General features: G+C 43.4%; 15 non-coding genes across 15 annotated transcripts; all 15 read left to right on the top strand.

The window, feature by feature from the left end:
* The first annotated feature begins 497 nt into the window (after window positions 1–497).
* TRNAL-UAG (transfer RNA leucine (anticodon UAG)) lies at window positions 498–580 on the top strand. Its single transcript has one exon. It is a non-coding gene; the product is annotated as a tRNA-Leu (tRNA).
* Window positions 581–1,212: 632 nt separating this feature from the next.
* TRNAM-CAU (transfer RNA methionine (anticodon CAU)) lies at window positions 1,213–1,295 on the top strand. The gene has a single exon. It is a non-coding gene; the product is annotated as a tRNA-Met (tRNA).
* A 1,299-nt stretch (window positions 1,296–2,594) lies between these two features.
* TRNAL-UAG (transfer RNA leucine (anticodon UAG)) lies at window positions 2,595–2,677 on the top strand. Its single transcript has one exon. It is a non-coding gene; the product is annotated as a tRNA-Leu (tRNA).
* A 907-nt stretch (window positions 2,678–3,584) lies between these two features.
* On the top strand, window positions 3,585–3,667 carry TRNAL-CAG (transfer RNA leucine (anticodon CAG)). Its single transcript has one exon. It is a non-coding gene; the product is annotated as a tRNA-Leu (tRNA).
* Window positions 3,668–3,859: 192 nt separating this feature from the next.
* On the top strand, window positions 3,860–3,942 carry TRNAL-AAG (transfer RNA leucine (anticodon AAG)). The gene has a single exon. It is a non-coding gene; the product is annotated as a tRNA-Leu (tRNA).
* Window positions 3,943–7,067: 3,125 nt separating this feature from the next.
* On the top strand, window positions 7,068–7,150 carry TRNAL-UAG (transfer RNA leucine (anticodon UAG)). The gene has a single exon. It is a non-coding gene; the product is annotated as a tRNA-Leu (tRNA).
* A 9,785-nt stretch (window positions 7,151–16,935) lies between these two features.
* TRNAL-AAG (transfer RNA leucine (anticodon AAG)) lies at window positions 16,936–17,018 on the top strand. The gene has a single exon. It is a non-coding gene; the product is annotated as a tRNA-Leu (tRNA).
* Window positions 17,019–18,041: 1,023 nt separating this feature from the next.
* Window positions 18,042–18,124, top strand: TRNAL-UAG (transfer RNA leucine (anticodon UAG)). Its single transcript has one exon. It is a non-coding gene; the product is annotated as a tRNA-Leu (tRNA).
* Window positions 18,125–18,756: 632 nt separating this feature from the next.
* TRNAL-CAG (transfer RNA leucine (anticodon CAG)) lies at window positions 18,757–18,839 on the top strand. Its single transcript has one exon. It is a non-coding gene; the product is annotated as a tRNA-Leu (tRNA).
* A 2,012-nt stretch (window positions 18,840–20,851) lies between these two features.
* Window positions 20,852–20,934, top strand: TRNAL-CAG (transfer RNA leucine (anticodon CAG)). The gene has a single exon. It is a non-coding gene; the product is annotated as a tRNA-Leu (tRNA).
* A 192-nt stretch (window positions 20,935–21,126) lies between these two features.
* On the top strand, window positions 21,127–21,209 carry TRNAL-AAG (transfer RNA leucine (anticodon AAG)). Its single transcript has one exon. It is a non-coding gene; the product is annotated as a tRNA-Leu (tRNA).
* A 1,737-nt stretch (window positions 21,210–22,946) lies between these two features.
* Window positions 22,947–23,029, top strand: TRNAL-CAG (transfer RNA leucine (anticodon CAG)). The gene has a single exon. It is a non-coding gene; the product is annotated as a tRNA-Leu (tRNA).
* A 192-nt stretch (window positions 23,030–23,221) lies between these two features.
* TRNAL-AAG (transfer RNA leucine (anticodon AAG)) lies at window positions 23,222–23,304 on the top strand. The gene has a single exon. It is a non-coding gene; the product is annotated as a tRNA-Leu (tRNA).
* Window positions 23,305–24,328: 1,024 nt separating this feature from the next.
* On the top strand, window positions 24,329–24,411 carry TRNAL-UAG (transfer RNA leucine (anticodon UAG)). Its single transcript has one exon. It is a non-coding gene; the product is annotated as a tRNA-Leu (tRNA).
* Window positions 24,412–25,317: 906 nt separating this feature from the next.
* On the top strand, window positions 25,318–25,400 carry TRNAL-AAG (transfer RNA leucine (anticodon AAG)). The gene has a single exon. It is a non-coding gene; the product is annotated as a tRNA-Leu (tRNA).
* Window positions 25,401–26,147: the final 747 nt, after the last annotated feature.

Genomic DNA, 26,147 nt, shown 5'->3' with positions numbered 1-26,147 from the left:
TATGCAGAAATTCACGCCTCAGCCAGTGAGGGTAAGTCCCAGGCCAGGGGCTAGAGAGCAAAAGACTGCATGTGTTCAGACGTTCCCTGCTAGGGACAGTTGATCTGAAACAAGGTCTGCTCTCTTGTATCCAGCAAGGATCTAGAAATCCTGCATGAATCTGCAAGGCACAATGACAGCATACATTTGCATAATATGCCCCACCTTCTGCCTTCCTACTTTCTGTGCAGTAGTTGTTTGTGTAGAGAGAGAGGTCGGAGGCAAGGTAATTTTGTGAGTAGGATACAGGACCCTAAATAGCTGGTGAGAGGTATGAGGTATTGTAAAAGCATAAAAATTGTACACCTGTGAAATGAAATGCTTTCACATGTGATCTTCTGTGTTTATTGTCCTGTGCATAAAATTGCACCTTGTGTTTGAAGGTTTAAATTATTTCAGGCTTGCATGGAGGCAGAAATTTCTGAGTGACTTTTATACATTTCTTAAGACTCTGCACTGTCAGGATGGCCGAGTGGTCTAAGGCGCTGTGTTTAGGCCGCAGTCTCCTCTGGAGGTGTGGGTTCGAATCCCACTTCTGACATGACTTTTGGAGATGTAATCTCCTTTTTCAGGTTAACATCTGATGGAAGTTGCATCTGTTGGTCTTCACCTGGGATGTGATTCCGTCCTCATCTAGTCAAGAGAGCTGGGGTTTCTCATATATTTCGGTTGTATAAAGTCTTGCTGACAAAGTGCAGTCCTTACTATATGAGCATAGGACCCATGTAAGAGCTCATCTGGAAGAGTCATGCTCTTGTATGCCCTGGCCAGACAGGCCATGCAAATATGGAAGAATGCCTAGCATCTGGTAGACAGTTGGACTCCAGCACACTTACGGCAATTTCCTCAGGGCTGTGATCAGGGGCTGCTTAGATTTGCGTATTCCACCCTATGTTGTGACATTGAAATTCCTTGTTGAATTTGCTTTAGCTAGCCAAGAGGTGGATGTTGACTCAATTTCAAAGCAGCTTTGGGCCGTTCAAGTGGCTGTTTAATAGCACTTTCTCTTTGTACGCCTTAAAGGTCTAAAGAGTTCTTCATAGGTACTGCTCTCTATGGATTGTTCAAAGATCTGTTGGAAGTACTTATAATAGGATAAATAAATTGAGGGCATGCCTTTTCGGTACCCCACTTGCATGGCTGTCTGGCCTGTGGAAGGTTTCACAAATGCAAGTCAGGATGGCTGAGTGGTCTAAGGCGCTGCGTTCATGTCGCAGTCTCTTCTGGAGGCGTGGGTTCAAATCCCACTTCTGACAATTGTGTGTTTACTCTACTTTTTTCTTGGGAGAGAAAAAATCAGATCATTTCCCTCACATGGGCTTATATGGTTGTCTACTTGGAAAAGTGCAGTGAGTTTTTTTCTTGCTCTAGCCACTCATGACCTAAGATGTGTGCTTTTTTTGGTTCACAATATCTTTCCCTCTCTGTAGATGATCAAGCAACATGTGGTCAGGATGGCCGAGTGGTCTAAGGCGCTGCGTTAAGGCCGCAGTCTCTCCTGGAGAGGTGGGTTTGAATCCCACTTCTGACAAAACTTTAAGTCCATTTTGTCTCTGAGTTCTTTTAGAATCTCAGCTAAAAATTGGCAGTGCATATAATATCTGAATAAGTAACAAACTTCAGTTTCAACTGCAAATTAATTTGCCCAATTCTGTCTTCAAGCTCGTATAATATTCTTCTAGCACTCGTGGTGTTTTATGTGTTTTTTGGGGGGTGGTTAAAAAGTCCCTTTTATTAATGAAATGGGTTACATTCAGTCTTGTGATATTTTTGGTTTCCAATAAGTAGATTGTTAATTTTATGTAACCTCATTTTCTAATGCTCCATTCAAGATATGTTTCCACTATGAAATGCAGAGCAAGGGGAAAGAGCACAAGTGATAGAGCGAGTGAGTGAGAAGGGGTGTTGAGGAAGGAGAGAATGAAACAAAGACAGAGTGAGTGAACGGCAGGTAGGCCTAGAAGAGGAGACTAGAAGTGAAGGCGACATACTTTTCCCTGCTTTTGACCTCCCACCCATCCCAAACCGACCACAAACGTACCATCTATGCAACGTTGGTATGCAGAAATTCACGCCTCAGCCAGTGAGGGTAAGTCCCAGGCCAGGGGCTAGAGAGCAAAAGACTGCATGTGCTCAGACGTTCCCTGCTAGGGATAGTTGATCTGAAACAAGGTCTGCTCTCTTGTATCCAGCAAGGATCTAGAAATCCTGCATGAATCTGCAAGGCACAATGACAGCATACATTTGCATAATATGCCCCACCTTCTGCCTTCCTACTTCCTGTGCAGTAGTTGTTTGTGTAGAGAGAGAGGTCGCAGGCAAGGTAATTTTGTGAGTCGGATACAGGACCCTAAAAAGCTGGTGAGAGGTATGAGGTATTCTAAAAGCATAAAAATTGTACACCTGTGAAATGAAATGCTTTCACATGTGATCTTCTGTGTTTATTGTCCTGTGCATAAAGTTGCACCTTGTGTTTGAAGGTTTAAATTATTTCAGGCTTGCATGGAGGCAGAAATTTATGAGTGACTTTTATACAATTCTTAAGACTCTGCCCTGTCAGGATGGCCGAGTGGTCTAAGGCGCTGTGTTTAGGCTGCAGACTCCTCTGGAGGCGTGGGTTCGAATCCCACTTCTGACATGACTTTTGGAGATGTAATCTCCTTTTTCAGGTTAACATCTGATGGAAGTTGCATCTGTTGGTCTTCACCTGGGATGTGATTCCGTCCTCATCTAGTCAAGAGAGCTGGGGTTTCTCATATATTTCGGTTGTATAAAGTCTTGCTGACAAAGTGCAGTCCTTACTATATGAGCATAGGACCCATGTAAGAGCTCATCTGGAAGTGTCATGCTCTTGTATGCCCTGGCCAGACAGGCCATGCAAATATGGAAGAATGCCTAGCATCTGGTAGACCGTTGGACTCCAGCACACTTACAGCAATTTCCTCAGGGCTGTGATCAGGGGCTGCTTAGATTTGCGTATTCCACCCTATGTTGTGACATTGAAATTCCTTGTTGAATTTGCTTTAGCTAGCCAAGAGGTGGCTGTTGACTCAATTTCAAAGCAGCTTTGGGCCGTTCAAGTGGCTGGTTAATAGCACTTTCTCTTTGTACGCCTTAAAGGTCTAAAGAGTTCTTCATAGGTACTGCTCTCTATGGATTGTTCAAAGATCTGTTGGAAGTACTTATAATAGGATAAAAAAATTGAGGGCATGCCTTTTCGGTACCCCACTTGCATGGCTGTCTGGCCTGTGGAAGGTTTCACAAATGCAAGTAAGGATGGCCGAGTGGTCTAAGGCGCTGCGTTCAGGTCGCAGTCTCTTCTGGAGGCGTGGGTTCAAATCCCACTTCTGACAATTGTGTGTTTACTATACTTTTTTCTTGGGAGAGAAAAAATCAGATCATTTCCCTCACATGGGCTTATATGGTTGTCTACTTGGAAAAGTGCAGTGAGTTTTTTTCTTGCTCTAGCCACTCATGACCTAAGATGTGTGCTTTTTTTGGTTCACAATATCTTTCCCTCTCTGTAGATGATCAAGCAACATGTGGTCAGGATGGCCGAGTGGTCTAAGGCGCTGCGTTCAGGTCGCAGTCTCTGCTGGAGGCGTGGGTTCAAATCCCACTTCTGACAATTGTGTGTTTACTCTACTTTTTTCTTGGGAGAGAAAAAATCAGATCATTTCCCTCACATGGGCTTATATGGTTGTCTACTTGGAAAAGTGCAGTGAGTTTTTTTCTTGCTCTAGCCACTCATGACCTAAGATGTGTGCTTTTTTTGGTTCACAATATCTTTCCCTCTCTGTAGATGATCAAGCAACATGTGGTCAGGATGGCTGAGTGGTCTAAGGCGCTGCGTTAAGGCCGCAGTCTCTCCTGGAGGTGTGGGTTCGAATCCCACTTCTGACAAAACTTTAAGTCCATTTTGTCTCTGAGTTCTTTTAGAATCTCAGCTAAAAATTGGCAGTGCATATAATATCTGAATAAGTAACAAACTTCAGTTTCAACTGCAAATTAATTTGCCCAATTATGTCTTCAAGCTCGTATAATATTCTTCTAGCACTCGTGGTGTTTTATGTGTTTTTTGGGGGGTGCTTAAAAAGTCCCTTTTATAAATGAAATGGGTTACATTCAGTCTTGTGATATTTTTGGTTTCCAATAAGTAGATTGTTAATTTTATGTAACCTCATTTTCTAATGCTCCATTCAAGAGATGTTTCCACTATGAAATGCAGAGCAAGGGGAAAGAGCACAAGTGATAGAGCGAGTGAGTGAGAAGGGGTGTTGAGGATGGAGAGAATGAAACAAAGACAGAGTGAGTGAACGGCAGGTAGGCCTTGAAGAGGAGACTAGAAGTGAAGGCGACATACTTTTCCCTGCTTTTGACCTCCCACCCATCCCAAACCGACCACAAACGTACCATCTATTCAACGTTGGTATGCAGAAATTCACGCCTCAGCCAGTGAGGGTGAGTCCAAGGCCAGGGGCTAGAGAGCAAAAGACTGCATGTGCTCAGACGTTCCCTGCTAGGGACAGTTGATCTGAAACAAGGTCTGCTCTCTTGTATCCAGCAAGGATCTAGAAATCCTGCATGAATCTGCAAGGCACAATGACAGCATACATTTGCATAATATGCCCCACCTTCTGCCTTCCTACTTCCTGTGCAGTAGTTGTTTGTTTAGAGAGAGAGGTCGCAGGCAAGGTAATTTTGTGAGTAGGATACAGGAACCTAAATAGCTGGTGAGAGGTATGAGGTATTCTAAAAGCATAAAAATTGTACACCTGTGAAATGAAATGCTTTCACATGTGATCTTCTGTGTTTATTGTCCTGTGCATAAAGTTGCACCTTGTGTTTGAAGGTTTAAATTATTTCAGGCTTGCATGGAGGCAGAAATTTCTGAGTGACTTTTATACATTTCTTAAGACTCTGCACTGTCAGGATGGCCGAGTGGTCTAAGGCGCTGTGTTTAGGCTGCAGTTTCCTCTGGAGACGTGGGTTCGAATCCCACTTCTGACATGACTTTTGGAGATGTAATCTCCTTTTTCAGGTTAACATCTGATGGAAGTTGCATCTGTTGGTCTTCACCTGGGATGTGATTCCGTCCTCATCTAGTCAAGAGAGCTGGGGTTTCTCATATATTTCGGTTGTATAAAGTCTTGCTGACAAAGTGCAGTCCTTACTATATGAGCATAGGACCCATGTAAGAGCTCATCTGGAAGAGTCATGCTCTTGTATGCCCTGGCCAGACAGGCCATGCAAATATGGAAGAATGCCTAGCATCTGGTAGACAGTTGGACTCCAGCACACTTACGGCAATTTCCTCAGGGCTGTGATCAGGGGCTGCTTAGATTTGCGTATTCCACCCTATGTTGTGACATTGAAATTCCTTGTTGAATTTGCTTTAGCTAGCCAAGAGGTGGCTGTTGACTCAATTTCAAAGCAGCTTTGGGCCGTTCAAGTGGCTGGTTAATAGCACTTTCTCTTTGTACGCCTTAAAGGTCTAAAGAGTTCTTCATAGGTACTGCTCTCTATGGATTGTTCAAAGATCTGTTGGAAGTACTTATAATAGGATAAATAAATTGAGGGCATGCCTTTTCGGTACCCCACTTGCATGGCTGTCTGGCCTGTGGAAGGTTCCACAAATGCAAGTCAGGATGGCCGAGTGGTCTATGGCGCTGCGTTCAGGGTGCAGTCTCTTCTGGAGGCGTGGGTTCAAATCCCACATCTGACAATTGTGTGTTTACTCTACTTTTTTCTTGAGAGAGAAAAAATCAGATCATTTCCCTCACATGGGCTTATATGGTTCTCTACTTGGAAAAGTGCAGTGAGTTTTTTTCTCGCTCTAGCCACTCATGACCTAAGATGTGTGCTTTTTTGGTTCACAATATCTTTCCCTCTCTGTAGATGATAAAGCAACATGTGGTCAGGATGGCCGAGTGGTCTAAGGCGCTGCGTTAAGGCCGCAGTCTCTTCTGGAAGCGTGGGTTCGAATATCACTTCTGACAAAATTTTAAGTCCATTTTGTCTCTGAGTTCTTTTAGAATCTCAGCTTAAAATTGGCAGTGCATATAATATCTGAATAAGTAATAAACTTCAGTTTCAACTGCAAATTAATTTGCCCAATTCTGTCTTCAAGCTCGTATAATATTCTTCTAGCACTCGTGGTGTTTTATGTGTTTTTTGGGGGGTGCTTAAAAAATTAAGTCCCTTTTATTAATGAAATGGGTTACATTCAGTCTTGTGATATTTTTGGTTTCCAATAAGTAGATTGTTAATTTTATGTAACCTCATTTTCTAGCGCTCCATTCAAGAGATGTTTCCACTATGAAATGCAGAGCAAGGGGAAAGAGCACAAGTGATAGAGCGAGTGAGTGAGAAGGGGTGTTGAGGAAGGAGAGAATGAAACAAAGACAGAGTGAGTGAACGGCAGGTAGGCCTAGAAGAGGAGACTAGAAGTGAAGGCGACATACTTTTCCCTGCTTTTGACCTCCCACCCATCCCAAACCGACCACAAACGTACCATCTATGCAACGTTGGTATGCAGAAATTCACGCCTCAGCCAGTGAGGGTGAGTCCCAGGCCAGGGGCTAGAGAGCAAAAGACTGCATGTGCTCAGACGTTCCCTGCTAGGGACAGTTGATCTGAAACAAGGTCTGCTCTCTTGTATCCAGCAAGGATCTAGAAATCCTGCATGAATCTGCAAGGCACAATGACAGCATACATTTGCATAATATGCCCCACCTTCTGCCTTCCTACTTCCTGTGCAGTAGTTGTTTGTGTAGAGAGAGAGGTCGCAGGCAAGGTAATTTTGTGAGTAGGATACAGGACCCTAAATAGCTGGTGAGAGGTATTAGGTATTCTAAAAGCATAAAAATTGTACACCTTTGAAATGAAATGCTTTCACATGTGATCTTCTGTGTTTATTGTCCTGTGCATAAAGTTGCACCTTGTGTTTGAAGGTTTAAATTATTTCAGGCTTGCATGGAGGCAGAAATTTCTGAGTGACTTTTATACATTTCTTAAGACTCTGCACTGTCAGGATGGCCGAGTGGTCTAAGGCGCTGTGTTTAGGCTGCAGTCTCCTCTGGAGGCGTGGGTTCGAATCCCACTTCTGACATGACTTTTGGAGATGTAATCTCCTTTTTCAGGTTAACATCTGATGGAAGTTGCATCTGTTGGTCTTCACCTGGGATGTGATTCCGTCCTCATGTAGTCAAGAGAGCTGGGGTTTCTCATATATTTCGGTTGTATAAAGTCTTGCTGACAAAGTGCAGTCCTTACTATATGAGCATAGGACCCATGTAAGAGCTCATTTGGAAGAGTCATGCTCTTGTATGCCCTGGCCAGACAGGCCATGCAAATATGGAAGAATGCCTAGCATCTGGTAGACAGTTGGACTCCAGCACACTTACAGCAATTTCCTCAGGGCTGTGATCAGGGGCTGCTTAGATGTGCGTATTCCACCCTATGTTGTGACATTGAAATTCCTTGTTGAATTTGCTTTAGCTAGCCAAGAGGTGGCTGTTGACTCAATTTCAAAGCAGCTTTGGGCAGTTCAAGTGGCTGGTTAATAGCACTTTCTCTTTGTACACCTTAAAGGTCTAAAGAATTCTTCATAGGTACTGCTCTCTATGGATTGTTCAAAGATCTGTTGGAAGTACTTATAATAGGATAAAAAAATTGAGGGCATGCCTTTTCGGTACCCCACTTGCATGGCTGTCTGGCCTGTGGAAGGTTCCACAAATGCAAGTAAGGATGGCCGAGTGGTCTAAGGCGCTGCGTTCAGGTCGCAGTCTCTTTTGGAGGCGTGGGTTCAAATCCCACTTCTGACAATTGTGTGTTTACTCTACTTTTTTCTTGAGAGAGAAAAAATCAGATCATTTCCCTCACATGGGCTTATATGGTTGTCTACTTGGAAAAGTGCAGTGAGTTTTTTTCTTGCTCTAGCCACTCATGACCTAAGATGTGTGCTTTTTTTGGTTCACGATATCTTTTCCTCTCTGTAGATGATCAAGCAACATGTGGTCAGGATGGCCGAGTGGTCTAAGGCGCTGTGTTAAGGGCGCATTCTCTCCTGGAGGTGTGGGTTCGAATCCCACTTCTGACAGAACTTTAAGTCCATTTTGTCTCTGAGTTCTTTTAGAATCTCAGCTAAAAATTGGCAGTGCATATAATATCTGAATAAGTAACAAACTTCAGTTTCAACTGCAAATTAATTTGCCCAATTCTGTCTTCAAGCTCGTATAATATTCTTCTAGCACTCGTGGTGTTTTATGTGTTTTTTGGGGGGTGCTTAAAAAGTCCCTTTTATAAATGAAATGGGTTACATTCAGTCTTGTGATATTTTTGGTTTCCAATAAGTAGATTGTTAATTTTATGTAACCTCATTTTCTAATGCTCCATTCAAGAGATGTTTCCACTATGAAATGCAGAGCAAGGGGAAAGAGCACAAGTGATAGAGCGAGTGAGTGAGAAGGGGTGTTGAGGAAGGAGAGAAAGAAACAAAGACAGAGTGAGTGAACGGCAGGTAGGCCTAGAAGAGGAGACTAGAAGTGAAGGCGACATACTTTTCCCTGCTTTTGACCTCCCACCCATCCCAAACGGATGTACCATGTTACAACGCATACCGTTACAACTACCTACCATTACAACGCGACCATTACAACGCATACCATTACAACGCATAGCGCTTTGAGGTGCTGGATAGTGGTAAGTATAATTTACTATTCTAACTCCAGTCCCCGTGGACCCTAGGGAAGGTGTTGGATAGTAAATTATACTTATTCCCTATCCTAGAGCGCCCCCCAGCGCAATGCGTTGTAATGGTATGGGTTGTAAAAGTCGCGTTGTAATGGTAGTGCGGAGTAACGAATGCGTTGTAACAGGTGTATACCATCCCAAACCGACCACAAACGTACCATCTATGCAACGTTGGTATGCAGAAATTCACGCCTCAGCCAGTGAGGGTGAGTCCCAGGCCAGGGGCTAGAGAGCAAAAGACTGCATGTGCTCAGACGTTCCCTGATAGGGACAGTTGATCTGAAACAAGGTCTGCTCTCTTGTATCCAGCAAGGATCTAGAAATCCTGCATGAATCTGCAAGGCACAATGACAGCATACATTTGCATAATATGCCCCACCTTCTGCCTTCCTACTTCCTGTGCAGTAGTTGTTTGTGTAGAGAGAGAGGTCGCAGGCAAGGTAATTTTGTGAGTAGGATACAGGACCCTAAATAGCTGGTGAGAGGTATGAGGTATTCTAAAAGCATAAAAATTGTACACCTGTGAAATGAAATGCTTTCACATGTGATCTTCTGTGTTTATTGTCCTGTGCATAAAGTTGCACCTTGTGTTTGAAGGTTTAAATTATTTCAGGCTTACATGGAGGCAGAAATTTCTGAGTGACTTTTATACATTTCTTAAGACTCTGCACTGTCAGGATGGCCGAGTGGTCTAAGGTGCTGTGTATAGGCCGCAGTCTTCTCTGGAGGCGTGGGTTCGAATCCCACTTCTGACATGACTTTTGGAGATGTAATCTCCTTTTCCAGGTTAACATCTGATGGAAGTTGCATCTGTTGGTCTTCACCTGGGATGATATTCCGTCCTCATCTAGTCAAGAGAGCTGGGGTTTCTCATATATTTCGGTTGTATAAAGTCTTGCTGACAAAGTGCAGTCCTTACTATATGAGCATAGGACCCATGTAAGAGCTCATCTGGAAGAGTCATGCTCTTGTATGCCCTGGCCAGACAGGCCATGCAAATATGGAAGAATGCCTAGCATCTGGTAGACAGTTGGACTCCAGCACACTTACGGCAATTTCCTCAAGGCTGTGATCAGGGGCTGCTTAGATTTGCGTATTCCACCCTATGTTGTGACATTGAAATTCCTTGTTGAATTTGCTTTAGCTAGCCAAGAGGTGGCTGTTGACTCAATTTCAAAGCAGCTTTGGGCCGTTCAAGTGGCTGGTTAATAGCACTTTCTCTTTGTACGCCTTAAAGGTCTAAAGAGTTCTTCATAGGTACTGCTCTCTATGGATTGTTCAAAGATCTGTTGGAAGTACTTATAATAGGATAAATAAATTGAGGGCATGCCTTTTCGGTACCCCACTTGCATGGCTGTCTGGACTGTGGAAGGTTCCACAAATGCAAGTCAGGATGGCCGAGTGGTCTAAGGCGCTGCATTCAGGTCGCAGTCTCTTCTGGAGGCGTGGGTTCAAATCCTACTTCTGACAATTGTGTGTTTACTCTACTTTTTTCTTGAGAGAGAAAAAATCAGATCATTTCCCTCACAATGGCTTATATGGTTGTCTACTTGGAAAAGTGCAGTGAGTTTTTTTCTTGCTCTCGCCACTCATGACCTAAGATGTGTGCTTTTTTTGGTTCACAATATCTTTCCCTCTCTGTAGATGATCAAGCAACATGTGGTCAGGATGGCCGAGTGGTCTAAAGCACTGCGTTAAGGCCGCAGTCTCTCCTGGAGGTGTGGGTTCGAATCCCACGTCTGACAAAACTTTAAGTCCGTTTTGTCTCTGAGTTCTTTTAGAATCTCAGCTAAAAATTGGCAGTGCATATAATATCTGAATAAGTAACAAACTTCAGTTTCAACTGCAAATTAATTTGCCCAATTCTGTCTTCAAGCTCGTATAATATTCTTCTAGCACTCGTGGTGTTTTATGTGTTTTTTGGGGGGTGCTTAAAAAGTCCCTTTTATTAATGAAATGGGTTACATTCAGTCTTGTGATATTTTTGGTTTCCAATAAGTAGATTGTTAATTTTATGTAACATCATTTTCTAATGCTCCATTTAAGAGATGTTTCCACTATGAAATGCAGAGCAAGGGGAAAGAGCACAAGTGATAGAGCGAGTGAGTGAAAAGGGGTGTTGAGGATGGAGAGAATTAAACAAAGACAGAGTGAGTGAATGGCAGGTAGGCCTAGAAGAGGAGACTAGAAGTGAAGGCGACATACTTTTCCCTGCTTTTGACCTCCCACCCATCCCAAACCGACCACAAACGTACCATCTGTGCAACGTTGGTATGCAGAAATTCACTGGCGGACCGTTAAGACGGACGATCGAGTGATGGACGGATTTTTTACTTCATAGATGGAGTCCTCCCTGAATTCATAAGGGTAATCACTTTACCTGCATCAAACAAGCGGTCTGTTCCGATGATATCATATACTGTTACATAGTTAGTGCATTGGAAAGACTACCACGCTTATCTATCCATACAGTCAGTGAACATAGGAGGACCGATCGTTCATACATCCATTATCCACCGTCAGATAGAATATCCTCCACACAACGACATACCAACAGGTGGACTGACTTCCGCATCACACTACAGTATACTTATATCCGCTTGTGCCATATTCGCCAGCAGTTTAAGATACTGGTGCATGAATACAGACTTCCTGAAGAAGGCTCACGCCGAAACGCGTTGAAAAGGAATGCACTTCTGTATTTTTTAACAATTAATCAAATTGTCAAGGTTTACTATTTGCACTATTTGCACATATTTTGTCTCTTTTTTACCTATAAAAATTTGCACATATAATGAATTAAGAAAAACAATTGCCAAGAAAATAAGATGTTAAAATAATAAAATATCATAAGAAATCATCACTAGAGTGTTTCTAGTCATTAGTTATTTAGTTTTCCTTCCCTATTTTCCTACCAGGCACATAACCCGGTGCACTTTTGTTCTGACCTTACCCCTACATGCTGTTTCCTTGCCAGGGTTTATCCGATTAGGCAGGGGCCCCTTATTTTCCTAAATTAGACAGTTGGACTCCAGCACACTTACGGCAATTTCCTCAGGGCTGTGATCAGGGGCTGCTTAGATTTGCGTATTCCACCCTATGTTGTGACATTGAAATTCCTTGTTGAATTTGCTTTAGCTAGCCAAGAGGTGGCTGTTGACTCAATTTCAAAGCAGCTTTGGGCCGTTCAAGTGGCTGGTTAATAGCACTTTTTCTTTGTACGCCTTAAAGGTCTAAAGAGTTCTTCATAGGTACTGCTCTCTATGGATTGTTCAAAGATCTGTTGGAAGTACTTATAATAGGATAAATAAATTGAGGGCATGCCTTTTCGGTACCCCACTTGCATGGCTGTCTGGCCTGTGGAAGGTTCCACAAATGCAAGTCAGGATGGCCGAGTGGTCTATGGCGCTGCGTTCAGGGTGTAGTCTCTTCTGGAGGCGTGGGTTCAAATCCCACATCTGACAATTGTGTGTTTACTCTACTTTTTTCTTGAGAGAGAAAAAATCAGATCATTTCCCTCACATGGGCTTATATGGTTCTCTACTTGGAAAAGTGCAGTGAGTTTTTTTCTCGCTCTAGCCACTCATGACCTAAGATGTGTGCTTTTTTGGTTCACAATATCTTTCCCTCTCTGTAGATCATCAAGCAACATGTGGTCAGGATGGCCGAGTGGTCTAAGGCGCTGCGTTAAGGCCGCAGTCTCTCCTGGAAGCGTGGGTTTGAATATCACTTCTGACAAAATTTTAAGTCCATTTTGTCTCTGAGTTCTTTTAGAATCTCAGCTAAAAATTGGCAGTGCATATAATATCTGAATAAGTAATAAACTTCAGTTTCAACTGCAAATTAATTTGCCCAATTCTGTCTTCAAGCTCGTATAATATTCTTCTAGCACTCGTGGTGTTTTATGTGTTTTTTGGGGGGTGCTTAAAAAGTCCCTTTTATTAATGAAATGGGTTACATTCAGTCTTGTGATATTTTTGGTTTCCAATAAGTAGATTGTTAATTTTATGTAACCTCATTTTCTAATGCTCCATTCAAGAGATGTTTCCACTATGAAATGCAGAGCAAGGGGAAAGAGCACAAGTGATAGAGCGAGTGAGTGAGAAGGGGTGTTGAGGAAGGAGAGAATGAAACAAAGACAGAGTGAGTGAACGGCAGGTAGGCCTAGAAGAGGAGACTAGAAGTGAAGGCGACATACTTTTCCCTGCTTTTGACCTCCCACCCATCCCAAACCGACCACAAACGTACCATCTATGCAACGTTGGTATGCAGAAATTCACGCCTCAGCCAGTGAGGGTGAGTCCCAGGCCAGGGGCTAGAGAGCAAAAGACTGCATGTGCTCAGACGTTCCCTGCTAGTGACAGTTGATCTGAAACAAGGTCTGCTCTCTTGTATCCAGCAAGGATCTAGAAATCCTGCATGAATCTGCAAGGCACAATGACAGCATACATTTGCATAATATGCCCCACCTTCTGCCTTCCTACTTCCTGTGCAGTAGTTGTTTGTGTAGAGAGAGAGGTCGCAGGCAAGGTAATTTTGTGAGTAGGATACAGGACCCTAAATAGCTGGTGAGAGGTATGAGGTATTCTAAAAGCATAAAAATTGTACACCTGTGAAATGAAATGCTTTCACATGTGATCTTCTGTGTTTATTGTCCTGTGCATAAAGTTGCACCTTGTGTTTGAAGGTTTAAATTATTTCAGGCTTGCATGGAGGCAGAAATTTCTGAGTGACTTTTATACATTTCTTACGACTCTACACTGTCAGGATGGCCGAGTGGTCTAAGGTGCTGTGTTTAGGCCGCAGTCTCCTCTGGAGGCGTAGGTTCGAATCCCACTTCTGACATGACTTTTGGAGATGTAATCTCCTTTTTCAGGTTAACATCTGATGGAAGTTGCATCTGTTGGTCTTCACCTGGGATGTGATTCCGTCCTCATGTAGTCAAGAGAGCTGGGGTTTCTCATATATTTCGGTTGTATAAAGTCTTGCTGACAAAGTGCAGTCCTTACTATATGAGCATAGGACCCATGTAATAGCTCATTTGGAAGAGTCATGCTCTTGTATGCCCTGGCCAGACAGGCCATGCAAATATGGAAGAATGCCTAGCATCTGGTAGACAGTTGGACTCCAGCACACTTACAGCAATTTCCTCAGGGCTGTGATCAGGGGCTGCTTAGATTTGCGTATTCCACCCGATGTTGTGACATTGAAATTCCTTGTTGAATTTGCTTTAGCTAGCCAAGAGGTGGCTGTTGACTCAATTTCAAAGCAGCTTTGGGCCGTTCAAGTGGCTGGTTAATAGCACTTTCTCTTTGTACACCTTAAAGGTCTAAAGAATTCTTCATAGGTACTGCTCTCTATGGATTGTTCAAAGATCTGTTGGAAGTACTTATAATAGGATAAAAAAATTGAGGGCATGCCTTTTCGGTACCCCACTTGCATGGCTGTCTGGCCTGTGGAAGGTTCCACAAATGCAAGTAAGGATGGCCGAGTGGTACAAGGCGCTGCGTCCAGGTTGCAGTCTCTTCTGGAGGCGTGGGTTCAAATCCCACTTCTGACAATTGTGTGTTTACTCTACTTTTTTCTTGAGAGAGAAAAAATCAGATCATTTCCCTCACATGGGCTTATATGGTTGTCTACTTGGAAAAGTGCAGTGAGTTTTTTTCTTGCTCTAGCCACTCATGATCTAAGATGTGTGCTTTTTTTGGTTCACAATATCTTTCCCTCTCTGTAGATGATCAAGCAACATGTGGTCAGGATGGCCGAGTGGTCTAAGGCACTGTGTTAAGGCCGCATTCTCTCCTGGAGGCGTGGGTTCCAATCCCACTTCTGACAAAACTTTAAGTCCATTTTGTCTCTGAGTTCTTTTAGAATCTCAGCTAAAAATTGGCAGTGCATATAATATCTGAATAAGTAACAAACTTCAGTTTCAACTGCAAATTAATTTGCCCAATTCTGTCTTCAAGCTCGTATAATATTCTTCTAGCACTCGTGGTGTTTTATGTGTTTTTTGGGGGGTGCTTAAAAAGTCCCTTTTATAAATGAAATGGGTTACATTCAGTCTTGTGATATTTTTGGTTTCCAATAAGTAGATTGTTAATTTTATGTAACCTCCTTTTCTAATGCTCCATTCAAGAGATGTTTCCACTATGAAATGCAGAGCAAGGGGAAAGAGCACAAGTGATAGAGCGAGTGAGTGAGAAGGGGTGTTGAGGAAGGAGAGAATGAAACAAAGACAGAGTGAGTGAACGGCAGGTAGGCCTAGAAGAGGAGACTAGAAGTGAAGGCGACATACTTTTCCCTGCTTTTGACCTCCCACCCATCCCAAACGGATGTACCATGTTACAACGCATACCGTTACAACTACCTACCATTACAACGCGACCATTACAACGCATACCATTACAACGCATAGCGCTTTGAGGTGCTGGATAGTGGTAAGTATAATTTACTATTCTAACTCCAGTCCCCGTGGACCCTAGGGAAGGTGTTGGATAGTAAATTATACTTATTCCCTATCCTAGAGCGCCCCCCAGCGCAATGCGTTGTAATGGTATGCGTTGTAAAAGTCGCGTTGTAATGGTAGTGCGGAGTAACGAATGCGTTGTAACAGGTGTATACCATCCCAAACCGACCACAAACGAACCATCTATGCAACGTTGGTATGCAGAAACTCACGCCTCAGCCAGTGAGGGTGAGTCCCAGGCCAGGGGCTAGAGAGCAAAAGACTGCATGTGCTCAGACGTTCCCTGCTAGGGACAGTTGATCTGAAACAAGGTCTGCTCTCTGGTATCCAGCAAGGATCTAGAAATCCTGCATGAATCTGCAAGGCACAATGACAGCATACATTTGCATAATATGCCCCACCTTCTGCCTTCCTACTTCCTGTGCAGTAGTTGTTTGTGTAGAGAGAGAGGTCGCAGGCAAGGTAATTTTGTGAGTAGGATACAGGACCCTAAATAGCTGGTGAGAGGTATGAGGTATTCTACAAGCATAAAAATTGTACACCTGTGAAATGAAATGCTTTCACATGTGATCTTCTGTGTTTATTGTCCTGTGCATAAAGTTGCACCTTGTGTTTGAAGGTTTAAATTATTTCAGGCTTGCATGGAGGCAGAAATTTCTGAGTGACTTTTATACATTTCTTAAGACTCTGCACTGTCAGGATGGCCGAGTGGTCTAAGGCGCTGTGTTTAGGCCGCAGTCTTCTCTGGAGGCGTGGGTTCGAATTCCATTTCTGACATGACTTTTGGAGATGTAATCTCCTTTTTCAGGTTAACATCTGATGGAAGTTGCATCTGTTGGTCTTCACCTGGGATGTGATTCCGTCCTCATCTAGTCAAGAGAGCTGGGGTTTCTCATATATTTCGGTTGTATAAAGTCTTGCTGACAAAGTGCAGTCCTTACTATATGAGCATAGGACCCATGTAAGAGCTCATCTGGAAGAGTCATGCTGTTGTATGCCCTGGCCAGACAGGCCATGCAAATATGGAAGAATGCCTAGCATCTGGTAGACAGTTGGACTCCAGCACACTTACGGCAATTTCCTCAGGGCTGTGATCAGGGGCTGCTTAGATTTGCGTATTCCACCCTATGTTGTGACATTGAAATTCCTTGTTGAATTTGCTTTAGCTAGCCAAGAGGTGGCTGTTGACTCAATTTCAAAGCAGCTTTGGGCCGTTCAAGTGGCTGGTTAATAGCACTTTCTCTTTGTACGCCTTAAAGGTCTAAAGAGTTCTTCATAGGTACTGCTCTCTATGGATTGTTCAAAGATCTGTTGGAAGTACTTATAATAGGATAAATAAATTGAGGGCATGCCTTTTCGGTACCCCACTTGCATGGCTGTCTGGCCTGTGGAAGGTTCCACAAATGCAAGTCAGGATGGCCGAGTGGTCTATGGCGCTGCGTTCAGGGTGCAGTCTCTTCTGGAGGCTTGGGTTCAAATCCCACATTGTGTGTTTACTCTACTTTTTTCTTGAGAGAGAAAAAATCAGATCATTTCCCTCACATGGGCTTATATGGTTGTCTACTTGGAAAAGTGCAGTGAGTTTTTTTCTTGCTCTAGCCACTCATGACCTAAGATGTGTGCTTTTTTTGGTTCACATTATCTTTGCCTCTCTGTAGATGATCAAGCAACATGTGGTCAGGATGGCCGAGTGGTCTAAGGCGCTGTGTTAAGGCCGCAGTCTCTCCTGGAGGCGTGGGTTCGAATCCCACTTCTGACAGAACTTTAAGTCCATTTTGTCTCTGAGTTCTTTTAGAATCTCAGCTAAAAATTGGCAGTGCATATAATATCTGAATAAGTAACAAACTTCAGTTTCAACTGCAAATTAATTTGCCCAATTCTGTCTTCAAGCTCGTATAATATTCTTCTAGCACTCGTGGTGTTTTATGTGTTTTTGGGGGGTGCTTAAAAAGTCCCTTTTATAAATGAAATGGGTTACATTCAGTCTTGTGATATTTTTGGTTTCCAATAAGTAGATTGTTAATTTTATGTAACCTCATTTTCTAATGCTCCATTCGAGAGATGTTTCCACTATGAAATGCAGAGCAAGGGGAAAGAGCACAAGTGATAGAGCGAGTGAGTGAGAAGGGGTGTTGAGGAAGGAGAGAATGAAACAAAGACAGAGTGAGTGAACGGCAGGTAGGCCTAGAAGAGGAGACTAGAAGTGAAGGCGACATACTTTTCCCTGCTTTTGACCTCCCACCCATCCCAAACCGACCACAAACGTACCATCTATGCAACGTTGGTATGCAGAAATTCACGCCTCAGCCAGTGAGGGTAAGTCCCAGGCAAGGGGCTAGAGAGCAAAAGACTGCATGTGCTCAGACGTTCCCTGCTAGGGACAGTTGATCTGAAACAAGGTCTGCTCTCTTGTATCCAGCAAGGATCTAGAAATCCTGCATGAATCTGCATGGCACAATGACAGCATACATTTGCATAATATGCCCCACCTTCTGCCTTCCTACTTCCTGTGCAGTAGTTGTTTGTGTAGAGAGAGAGGTCGCAGGCAAGGTAATTTTGTGAGTAGGATACAGGACCCTAAATAGCTGGTGAGAGGTATGAGGTATTCTAAAAGCATAAAAATTGTACACCTGTGAAATGAAATGCTTTCACATGTGATCTTCTGTGTTTATTGTCCTGTGCATAAAGTTGCACCTTGTGTTTGAAGGTTTAAATTATTTAAGGCTTGCATGGAGGCAGAAATTTCTGAGTGACTTTTATACATTTCTTAAGACTCTGCACTGTCAGGATGGCCGAGTGGTCTAAGGCGCTGTGTTTAGGCCGCAGTCTCCTCTGGAGGCGTGGGTTCGAATCCCACTTCTGACATGACTTTTGGAGATGTAATCTCCTTTTTCAGGTTAACATCTGATGGAAGTTGCATCTGTTGGTCTTCACCTGGGATGTGATTCCGTCCTCATCTAGTCAAGAGAGCTGGGGTTTCTCATATATTTCGGTTGTATAAAGTCTTGCTGACAAAGTGCAGTCCTTACTATATGAGCATAGGACCCATGTAAGAGCTCATCTGGAAGAGTCATGCTCTTGTATGCCGTGGCCAGACAGGCCATGCAAATATGGAAGAATGCCTAGCATCTGGTAGACAGTTGGACTCCAGCACACTTACGGCAATTTCCTCAGGGCTGTGATCAGGGGCTGCTTAGATTTGCGTATTCCACCCTATGTTGTGACATTGAAATTCCTTGTTGAATTTGCTTTAGCTAGCCAAGAGGTGGCTGTTGTCTCAATTTCAAAGCAGCTTTTGGCCGTTCAAGTGGCTGGTTAATATCACTTTCTCTTTGTACGCCTTAAAGGTCTAAAGAGTTCTTCATAGGTACTGCTCTCTATGGATTGTTCAAAGATCTGTTGGAAGTACTTATAATAGGATAAATAAATTGAGGGCATGCCTTTTCGGTACCCCACTTGCATGGCTGTCTGGCCTGTGGAAGGTTCCACAAATGCAAGTCAGGATGGCCGAGTGGTCTAAGGCGCTGCGTTCAGGTCGCAGTCTCTTCTGGAGGCGTGGGTTCAAATCCCACTTCTGACAATTGTGTGTTTACTCAACTTTTTTCTTGAGAGAGAAAAAATCAGATCATTTCCCTCACATGGACTTATATGGTTGTCTACTTGGAAAAGTGCAGTGAGTTTTTTTCTTGCTCTAGCCACTCATGACCTAAGATGTGTGCTTTTTTTGGTTCACAATATCTTTCCCTCTCTGTAGATGATCAAGCAACTTGGGCCAGGATGGCCGAGTGGTCTAAGGCGCTGCGTTAAGGCCGCAGTCTCTCCTGGAGGCGTGGGTTCGAATCACACTTCTGACAAAACTTTAAGTCCATTTTGTCTCTGAGTTCTTTTAGAATCTCAGCTAAAAATTGGCAGTGCATAAAATATCTGAATAAGTAACAAACTTCAGTTTCAACTGCAAATTAATTTGCCCAATTCTGTCTTCAAGCTCGTATAATATTCTTCTAGCACTCGTGGTGTTTTGTGTGTTTTTCGGGGGGTGCTTAAAAAGTCCCTTTTATTAATAAAATGGGTTACATTCAGTCTTGTGATATTTTTGGTTTCCAATAAGTAGATTGTTAATTGTATGTAACCTCATTTTCTAATGCTCCATTCAAGAGATGTTTCCACTATGAAATGAAGAGCAAGGGGAAAGAGCACAAGTGATAGAGCGAGTGAGTGAGAAGGGGTGTTGAGGAAGGAGAGAATGAAACAAAGACAGAGTGAGTGAACGGCAGGTAGGCCTAGAAGAGGAGACTAGAAGTGAAGGCGACATACTTTTCCCTGCTTTTGACCTCCCACCCATCCCAAACCGACCACAAACGTACCATCTATGCAACGTTGGTATGCAGAAATTCCCGCCTCAGCCAGTGAGGGTAAGTCCCAGGCCAGGGGCTAGAGAGCAAAAGACTGCATGTGCTCAGACGTTCCCTGCTAGGGACAGTTGATCTGAAACAAGGTCTGCTCTCTTGTATCCAGCAAGGATCTAGAAATCCTGCATGAATCTGCATGGCACAATGACAGCATACATTTGCATAATATGCCCCACCTTCTGCCTTCCTACTTCCTGTGCAGTAGTTGTTTGTGTAGAGAGAGAGGTCGCAGGCAAGGTAATTTTGTGAGTAGGATACAGGACCCTAAATAGCTGGTGAGAGGTATGAGGTATTCTAAAAGCATAAAAATTGTACACCTGTGAAATGAAATGCTTTCACATGTGATCTTCTGTGTTTATTGTCCTGTGCATAAAGTTGCACCTTGTGTTTGAAGGTTTAAATTATTTCAGGCTTGCATGGAGGCAGAAATTTCTGAGTGACTTTTATACATTTCTTAAGACTCTGCACTGTCAGGATGGCCGAGTGGTCTAAGGCGCTGTGTTTAGGCTGCAGTCTCCTCTAGAGGCGTGGGTTCAAATCCCTCTTCTGACATGACTTTTGGAGATGTAATCTCCTTTTTCAGGTTAACATCTGATGGAAGTTGCATCTGTTGGTCTTTACCTGGGATGTGATTCCGTCCTCATCTAGTCAAGAGAGCTGGGGTTTCTCATATATTTCGGTTGTATAAAGTCTTGCTGACAAAGTGCAGTCCTTACTATATGAGCATAGGACCCATGTAAGAGCTCATCTGGAAGAGTCATGCTCTTGTATGCCCTGGCCAGACAGGCCATGCAAATATGGAAGAATGCCTAGCATCTGGTAGACAGTTGGACTCCAGCACACTTACGGCAATTTCCTCAGGGCTGTGATCAGGGGCTGCTTAGATTTGCGTATTCCACCCTATGTTGTGACATTGAAATTCCTTGTTGAATTTGCTTTAGCTAGCCAAGAGGTGGCTGTTGACTCATTTCAAAGCAGCTTTGGGCCTTTCAAGTGGCTGGTTAATAGCACTTTCTCTTTGTACGCCTTAAAGGTCTAAAGAGTTCTTCATAGGTACTGCTCTCTATGGATTGTTCAAAGATCTGTTGGAAGTACTTATAATAGGATAAATAAATTGAGGGCATGCCTTTTCGGTACCCCACTTGCATGGCTGTCTGGCCTGTGGAAGGTTCCACAAATGCAAGTCAGGATGGCTGAGTGGTCTAAGGCGCTGCGTTCAGGTCGCAGTCTCTTCTGGAGGCGTGGGTTCAAATCCCACTTCTGACAATTGTGTGTTTACTCTACTTTTTTCTTGAGAGAGAAAAAATCAGATCATTTCCCTCACATGGGCTTATATGGTTGTCTACTTGGAAAAGTGCAGTGAGTTTTTTTCTTGCTCTAGCCACTCATGACCTAAGATGTGTGCTTTTTTTGGTTCACAATATCTTTCCCTCTCTGTAGATGATCAGGCAACATGTGGTCAGGATGGCCGAGTGGTCTAAGGCGCTGCGTTAAGGCCGCAGTCTCTCCTGGAGGCGTGGGTTCGTATCCCACTTCTGACAAAACTTTAAGTCCATTTTGTCTCTGAGTTCTTTTAGAATCTCAGCAAAAAAATGGCAGTGCATATAATATCTGAATAAGTAACAAACTTCAGTTTCAACTGCAAATTAATTTGCCCAATTCTGTCTTCAAGCTCGTATAATATTCTTCTAGCACTCGTGGTGTTTTATGTGTTTTTTGGGGGGTGCTTAAAAAGTCCCTTTTATTAATGAAATGGGTTACATTCAGTCTTGTGATATTTTTGGTTTCCAATAAGTAGATTGTTAATTTTATGTAACCTCATTTTCTAATGCTCCATTCAAGAGGTGGTTCCACTATGAAATGCAGAGCAAGGGGAAAGAGCACAAGTGATAGAGCGAGTGAGTGAGAAGGGGTGTTGAGGAAGGAGAGAATGAAACAAAGACAGAGTGAGTGAACGGCAGGTAGGCCTAGAAGAGGAGACTAGAAGTGAAGGCGACATACTTTTCCCTGCTTTTGACCTCCCACCCATCCCAAACGGACCACAAACGTACCATCTATGCAACATTGGTATGCAGAAATTCACGCCTCAGCCAGTGAGGGTAAGTCCCAGGCCAGGGGCTAGAGAGCAAAAGACTGCATGTGCTCAGACGTTCCCTGCTAGGGACAGTTGATCTGAAACAAGGTCTGCTCTCTTGTATCCAGCAAGGATCTAGAAATCCTGCATGAATCTGCATGGCACAATGACAGCATACATTTGCATAATATGCCCCACCTTCCGCCTTCCTACTTCCTGTGCAGTAGTTGTTTGTGTAGAGAGAGAGGTCGCAGGCAAGGTAATTTTGTGAGTAGGATACAGGACCCTAAATAGCTGGTGAGAGGTATGAGGTATTCTAAAAGCATAAAAATTGTACACCTGTGAAATGAAATGCTTTCACATGTGATCTTCTGTGTTTATTGTCCTGTGCATAAAGTTGCACCTTGTGTTTGAAGGTTTAAATTATTCAGGCTTGCATGGAGGCAGAAATTTCTGAGTGACTTTTATACATTTCTTAAGACTCTGCACTGTCAGGATGGCCGAGTGGTCTAAGGCGCTGTGTTTAGGCTGCAGTCTCCTCTAGAGGCGTGGGTTCAAATCCCTCTTCTGACATGACTTTTGGAGATGTAATCTCCTTTTTCAGGTTAACATCTGATGGAAGTTGCATCTGTTGGTCTTTACCTGGGATGTGATTCCGTCCTCATCTAGTCAAGAGAGCTGGGGTTTCTCATATATTTCGGTTGTATAAAGTCTTGCTGACAAAGTGCAGTCCTTACTATATGAGCATAGGACCCATGTAAGAGCTCATCTGGAAGAGTCATGCTCTTGTATGCCCTGGCCAGACAGGCCATGCAAATATGGAAGAATGCCTAGCATCTGGTAGACAGTTGGACTCCAGCACACTTACGGCAATTTCCTCAGGGCTGTGATCAGGGGCTGCTTAGATTTGCGTATTCCACCCTATGTTGTGACATTGAAATTCCTTGTTGAATTTGCTTTAGCTAGCCAAGAGGTGGCTGTTGACTCATTTCAAAGCAGCTTTGGGCCTTTCAAGTGGCTGGTTAATAGCACTTTCTCTTTGTACGCCTTAAAGGTCTAAAGAGTTCTTCATAGGTACTGCTCTCTATGGATTGTTCAAAGATCTGTTGGAAGTACTTATAATAGGATAAATAAATTGAGGGCATGCCTTTTCGGTACCCCACTTGCATGGCTGTCTGGCCTGTGGAAGGTTCCACAAATGCAAGTCAGGATGGCTGAGTGGTCTAAGGCGCTGCGTTCAGGTCGCAGTCTCTTCTGGAGGTGTGGGTTCAAATCCCACTTCTGACAATTGTGTGTTTACTCTACTTTTTTCTTGAGAGAGAAAAAATCAGATCATTTCCCTCACATGGGCTTATATGGTTGTCTACTTGGAAAAGTGCAGTGAGTTTTTTTCTTGCTCTAGCCACTCATGACCTAAGATGTGTGCTTTTTTTGGTTCACAATATCTTTCCCTCTCTGTAGATGATCAAGCAACATGTGGTCAGGATGGCCGAGTGGTCTAAGGCGCTGCGTTAAGGCCGCAGTCTCTCCTGGAAGCGTGGGTTCGAATCCCACTTCTGACAAAACTTTAAGTCCATTTTGTCTCTGAGTTCTTTTAGAATCTCAGCTAAAAATTGGCAGTGCATATAATATCTGAATAAGTAACAAACTTCAGTTTCAACTGCAAATTAATTTGCCCAATTCTGTCTTCAAGCTAGTATAATATTCTTCTAGCACTCGTGGTGTTTTATGTGTTTTTTGGGGGGTGCTTAAAAAGTCCCTTTTATTAATGAAATGGGTTACATTCAGTCTTGTGATATTTTTGGTTTCCAATAAGTAGATTGTTAATTTTATGTAACCTCATTTTCTAATGCTCCATTCAAGAGATGGTTCCACTATGAAATGCAGAGCAAGGGGAAAGAGCACAAGTGATAGAGCGAGTGAGTAAGAAGGGGTGTTGAGGAAGGAGAGAATGAAACAAAGACAGAGTGAGTGAACGGCAGGTAGGCCTAGAAGAGGAGACTAGAAGTGAAGGCGACATACTTTTCCCTGCTTTTGACCTCCCACCCATCCCAAACCGACCACAAACGTACCATCTATGCAACGTTGGTATGCAGAAATTCACGCCTCAGCCAGTGAGGGTGAGTCCCAGGCCAGGGGCTAGAGAGCAAAAGACTGCATGTGCTCAGACGTTCCCTGCTAGGGACAGTTGATCTGAAACAAGGTCTGCACTCTTGTATCCAGCAAGGATCTAGAAATCCTGCATGAATCTGCAAGGCACAATGACAGCATACATTTGCATAATATGCCCCACCTTCTGCCTTCCTACTTCCTGGTCAGTAGTTGTTTGTGTACAGAGAGAGGTCGCAGGCAAGGTAATTTTGTGAGTAGGATACAGGACCCTAAATAGCTGGTGAGAGGTATGAGGTATTCTAAAAGCATAAAAATTGTACACCTGTGAAATGAAATGCTTTCACATGTGATCTTCTGTGTTTAATGTCCTGTGCATAAAGTTGCACCTTGTGTTTGAAGGTTTAAATTATTTCAGGCTTGCATGGAGGCAGAAATTTCTGAGTGACTTTTATACATTTCTTAAGACTCTGCACTGTCAGGATGGCCGAGTGGTCTAAGGCGCTGTGTTTAGGCTGCAGTCTCCTCTGGAGGCGTGGGTTCGAATCCCACTTCTGACATGACTTTTGGAGATGTAATCTCCTTTTTCAGGTTAACATCTGATGGAAGTTGCATCTGTTGGTCTTTACCTGGGATGTGACTCCGTCCTCATCTAGTCAAGAGAGCTGGGGTTTCTCATATATTTCGGTTGTATAAAGTCTTGCTGACAAAGTGCAGTCCTTACTATATGAGCATAGGACCCATGTAAGAGCTCATCTGGAAGAGTCATGCTCTTGTATGCCCTGGCCAGACAGGCCATGCAAATATGGAAGAATGCCTAGCATCTGGTAGACAGTTGGACTCCAGCACACTTACGGCAATTTCCTCAGGGCTGTGATCAGGGGCTGCTTAGATTTGCGTATTCCACCCTATGTTGTGACATTGAAATTCCTTGTTGAATTTGCTTTAGCTAGCCAAGAGGTGGCTGTTGACTCAATTTCAAAGCAGCTTTTGGCAGTTCAAGTGGCTGGTTAATAGCACTTTCTCTTTGTACGCCTTAAAGGTCTAAAGAGTTCTTCATAGGTACTGCTCTCTACGGATTGTTCAAAGATCTGTTGGAAGTACTTATAATAGGATAAATAAATTGAGGGCATGCCTTTTCAGTACCCCACTTGCATGGCTGTCTGGCCTGTGGAAGGTTCCACAAATGCAAGTCAGGATGGCCGAGTGGTCTAAGGCGCTGTGTTCAGGTCGCAGTCTCTTCTGGAGGCGTGGGTTCAAATCCCACTTCTAACAATTGTGTGTTTACTCAACTTTTTTCTTGAGAGAGAAAAAATCAGATCATTTCCCTCACATGGACTTATATGGTTGTCTACTTGGAACAGTGCAGTGAGTTTTTTTCTTGCTCTAGCCACTCATGACCTAAGATGTGTGCTTTTTTTGGTTCACAATATCTTTCCCTCTCTCTAGATGATCAAGCAACTTGGGTCAGGATGGCCGAGTGGTCTAAGGCGCTGCGTTAAGGCCGCAGTCTCTCCTGGAGGCGTGGGTTCGAATCCCACTTCTGACAAAACTTTAAGTCCATTTTGTCTCTGAGTTCTTTTAGAATCTCAGCTAAAAATTGGCAGTGCATAAAATATCTGAATAAGTAACAAACTTCAGTTTCAACTGCAAATTAATTTGCCCAATTCTGTCTTCAAGCTCATATAATATTCTTCTAGCACTCGTGGTGTTTTATGTGTTTTTTGGGGGGTGCTTAAAAAGTCCCTTTTATTAATGAAATGGGTTACATTCAGTCTTGTGATATTTTTGGTTTCCAATAAGTAGATTGTTAATTTTATGTAACCTCATTTTCTAATGCTCCATTCAAGAGATGGTTCCACTATGAAATGCAGAGCAAGGGGAAAGAGCACAAGTGATAGAGCGAGTGAGTGAGAAGGGGTGTTGAGGAAGGAGAGAATGAAACAAAGACAGAGTGAATGAACGGCAGGTAGGCCTAGAAGAGGAGACTAGAAGTGAAGGCGACATACTTTTCCCTGCTTTTGACCTCCCACCCATCCCAAACGGACCACAAACGTACCATCTATGCAACATTGGTATGTAGAAATTCACGCCTCAGCCAGTGAGGGTAAGTCCCAGGCCAGGGGCTAGAGAGCAAAAGACTGCATGTGCTCAGACGTTCCCTGCTAGGGACAGTTGATCTGAAACAAGGTCTGCTCTCTTGTATCCAGCAAGGATCTAGAAATCCTGCATGAATCTGCATGGCACAATGACAGCATACATTTGCATAATATGCCCCACCTTCTGCCTTCCTACT

The sequence above is a fragment of the Lissotriton vulgaris genome, chromosome 8, assembly GCF_964263255.1.
Source record: "Lissotriton vulgaris chromosome 8, aLisVul1.2, whole genome shotgun sequence".
Classification (NCBI taxonomy): Eukaryota; Metazoa; Chordata; class Amphibia; order Caudata; family Salamandridae; genus Lissotriton; species Lissotriton vulgaris.
The sequence above is the reverse complement of the archived record's forward strand: the minus strand, read 5'-3'. Positions and strand labels throughout refer to the sequence as shown.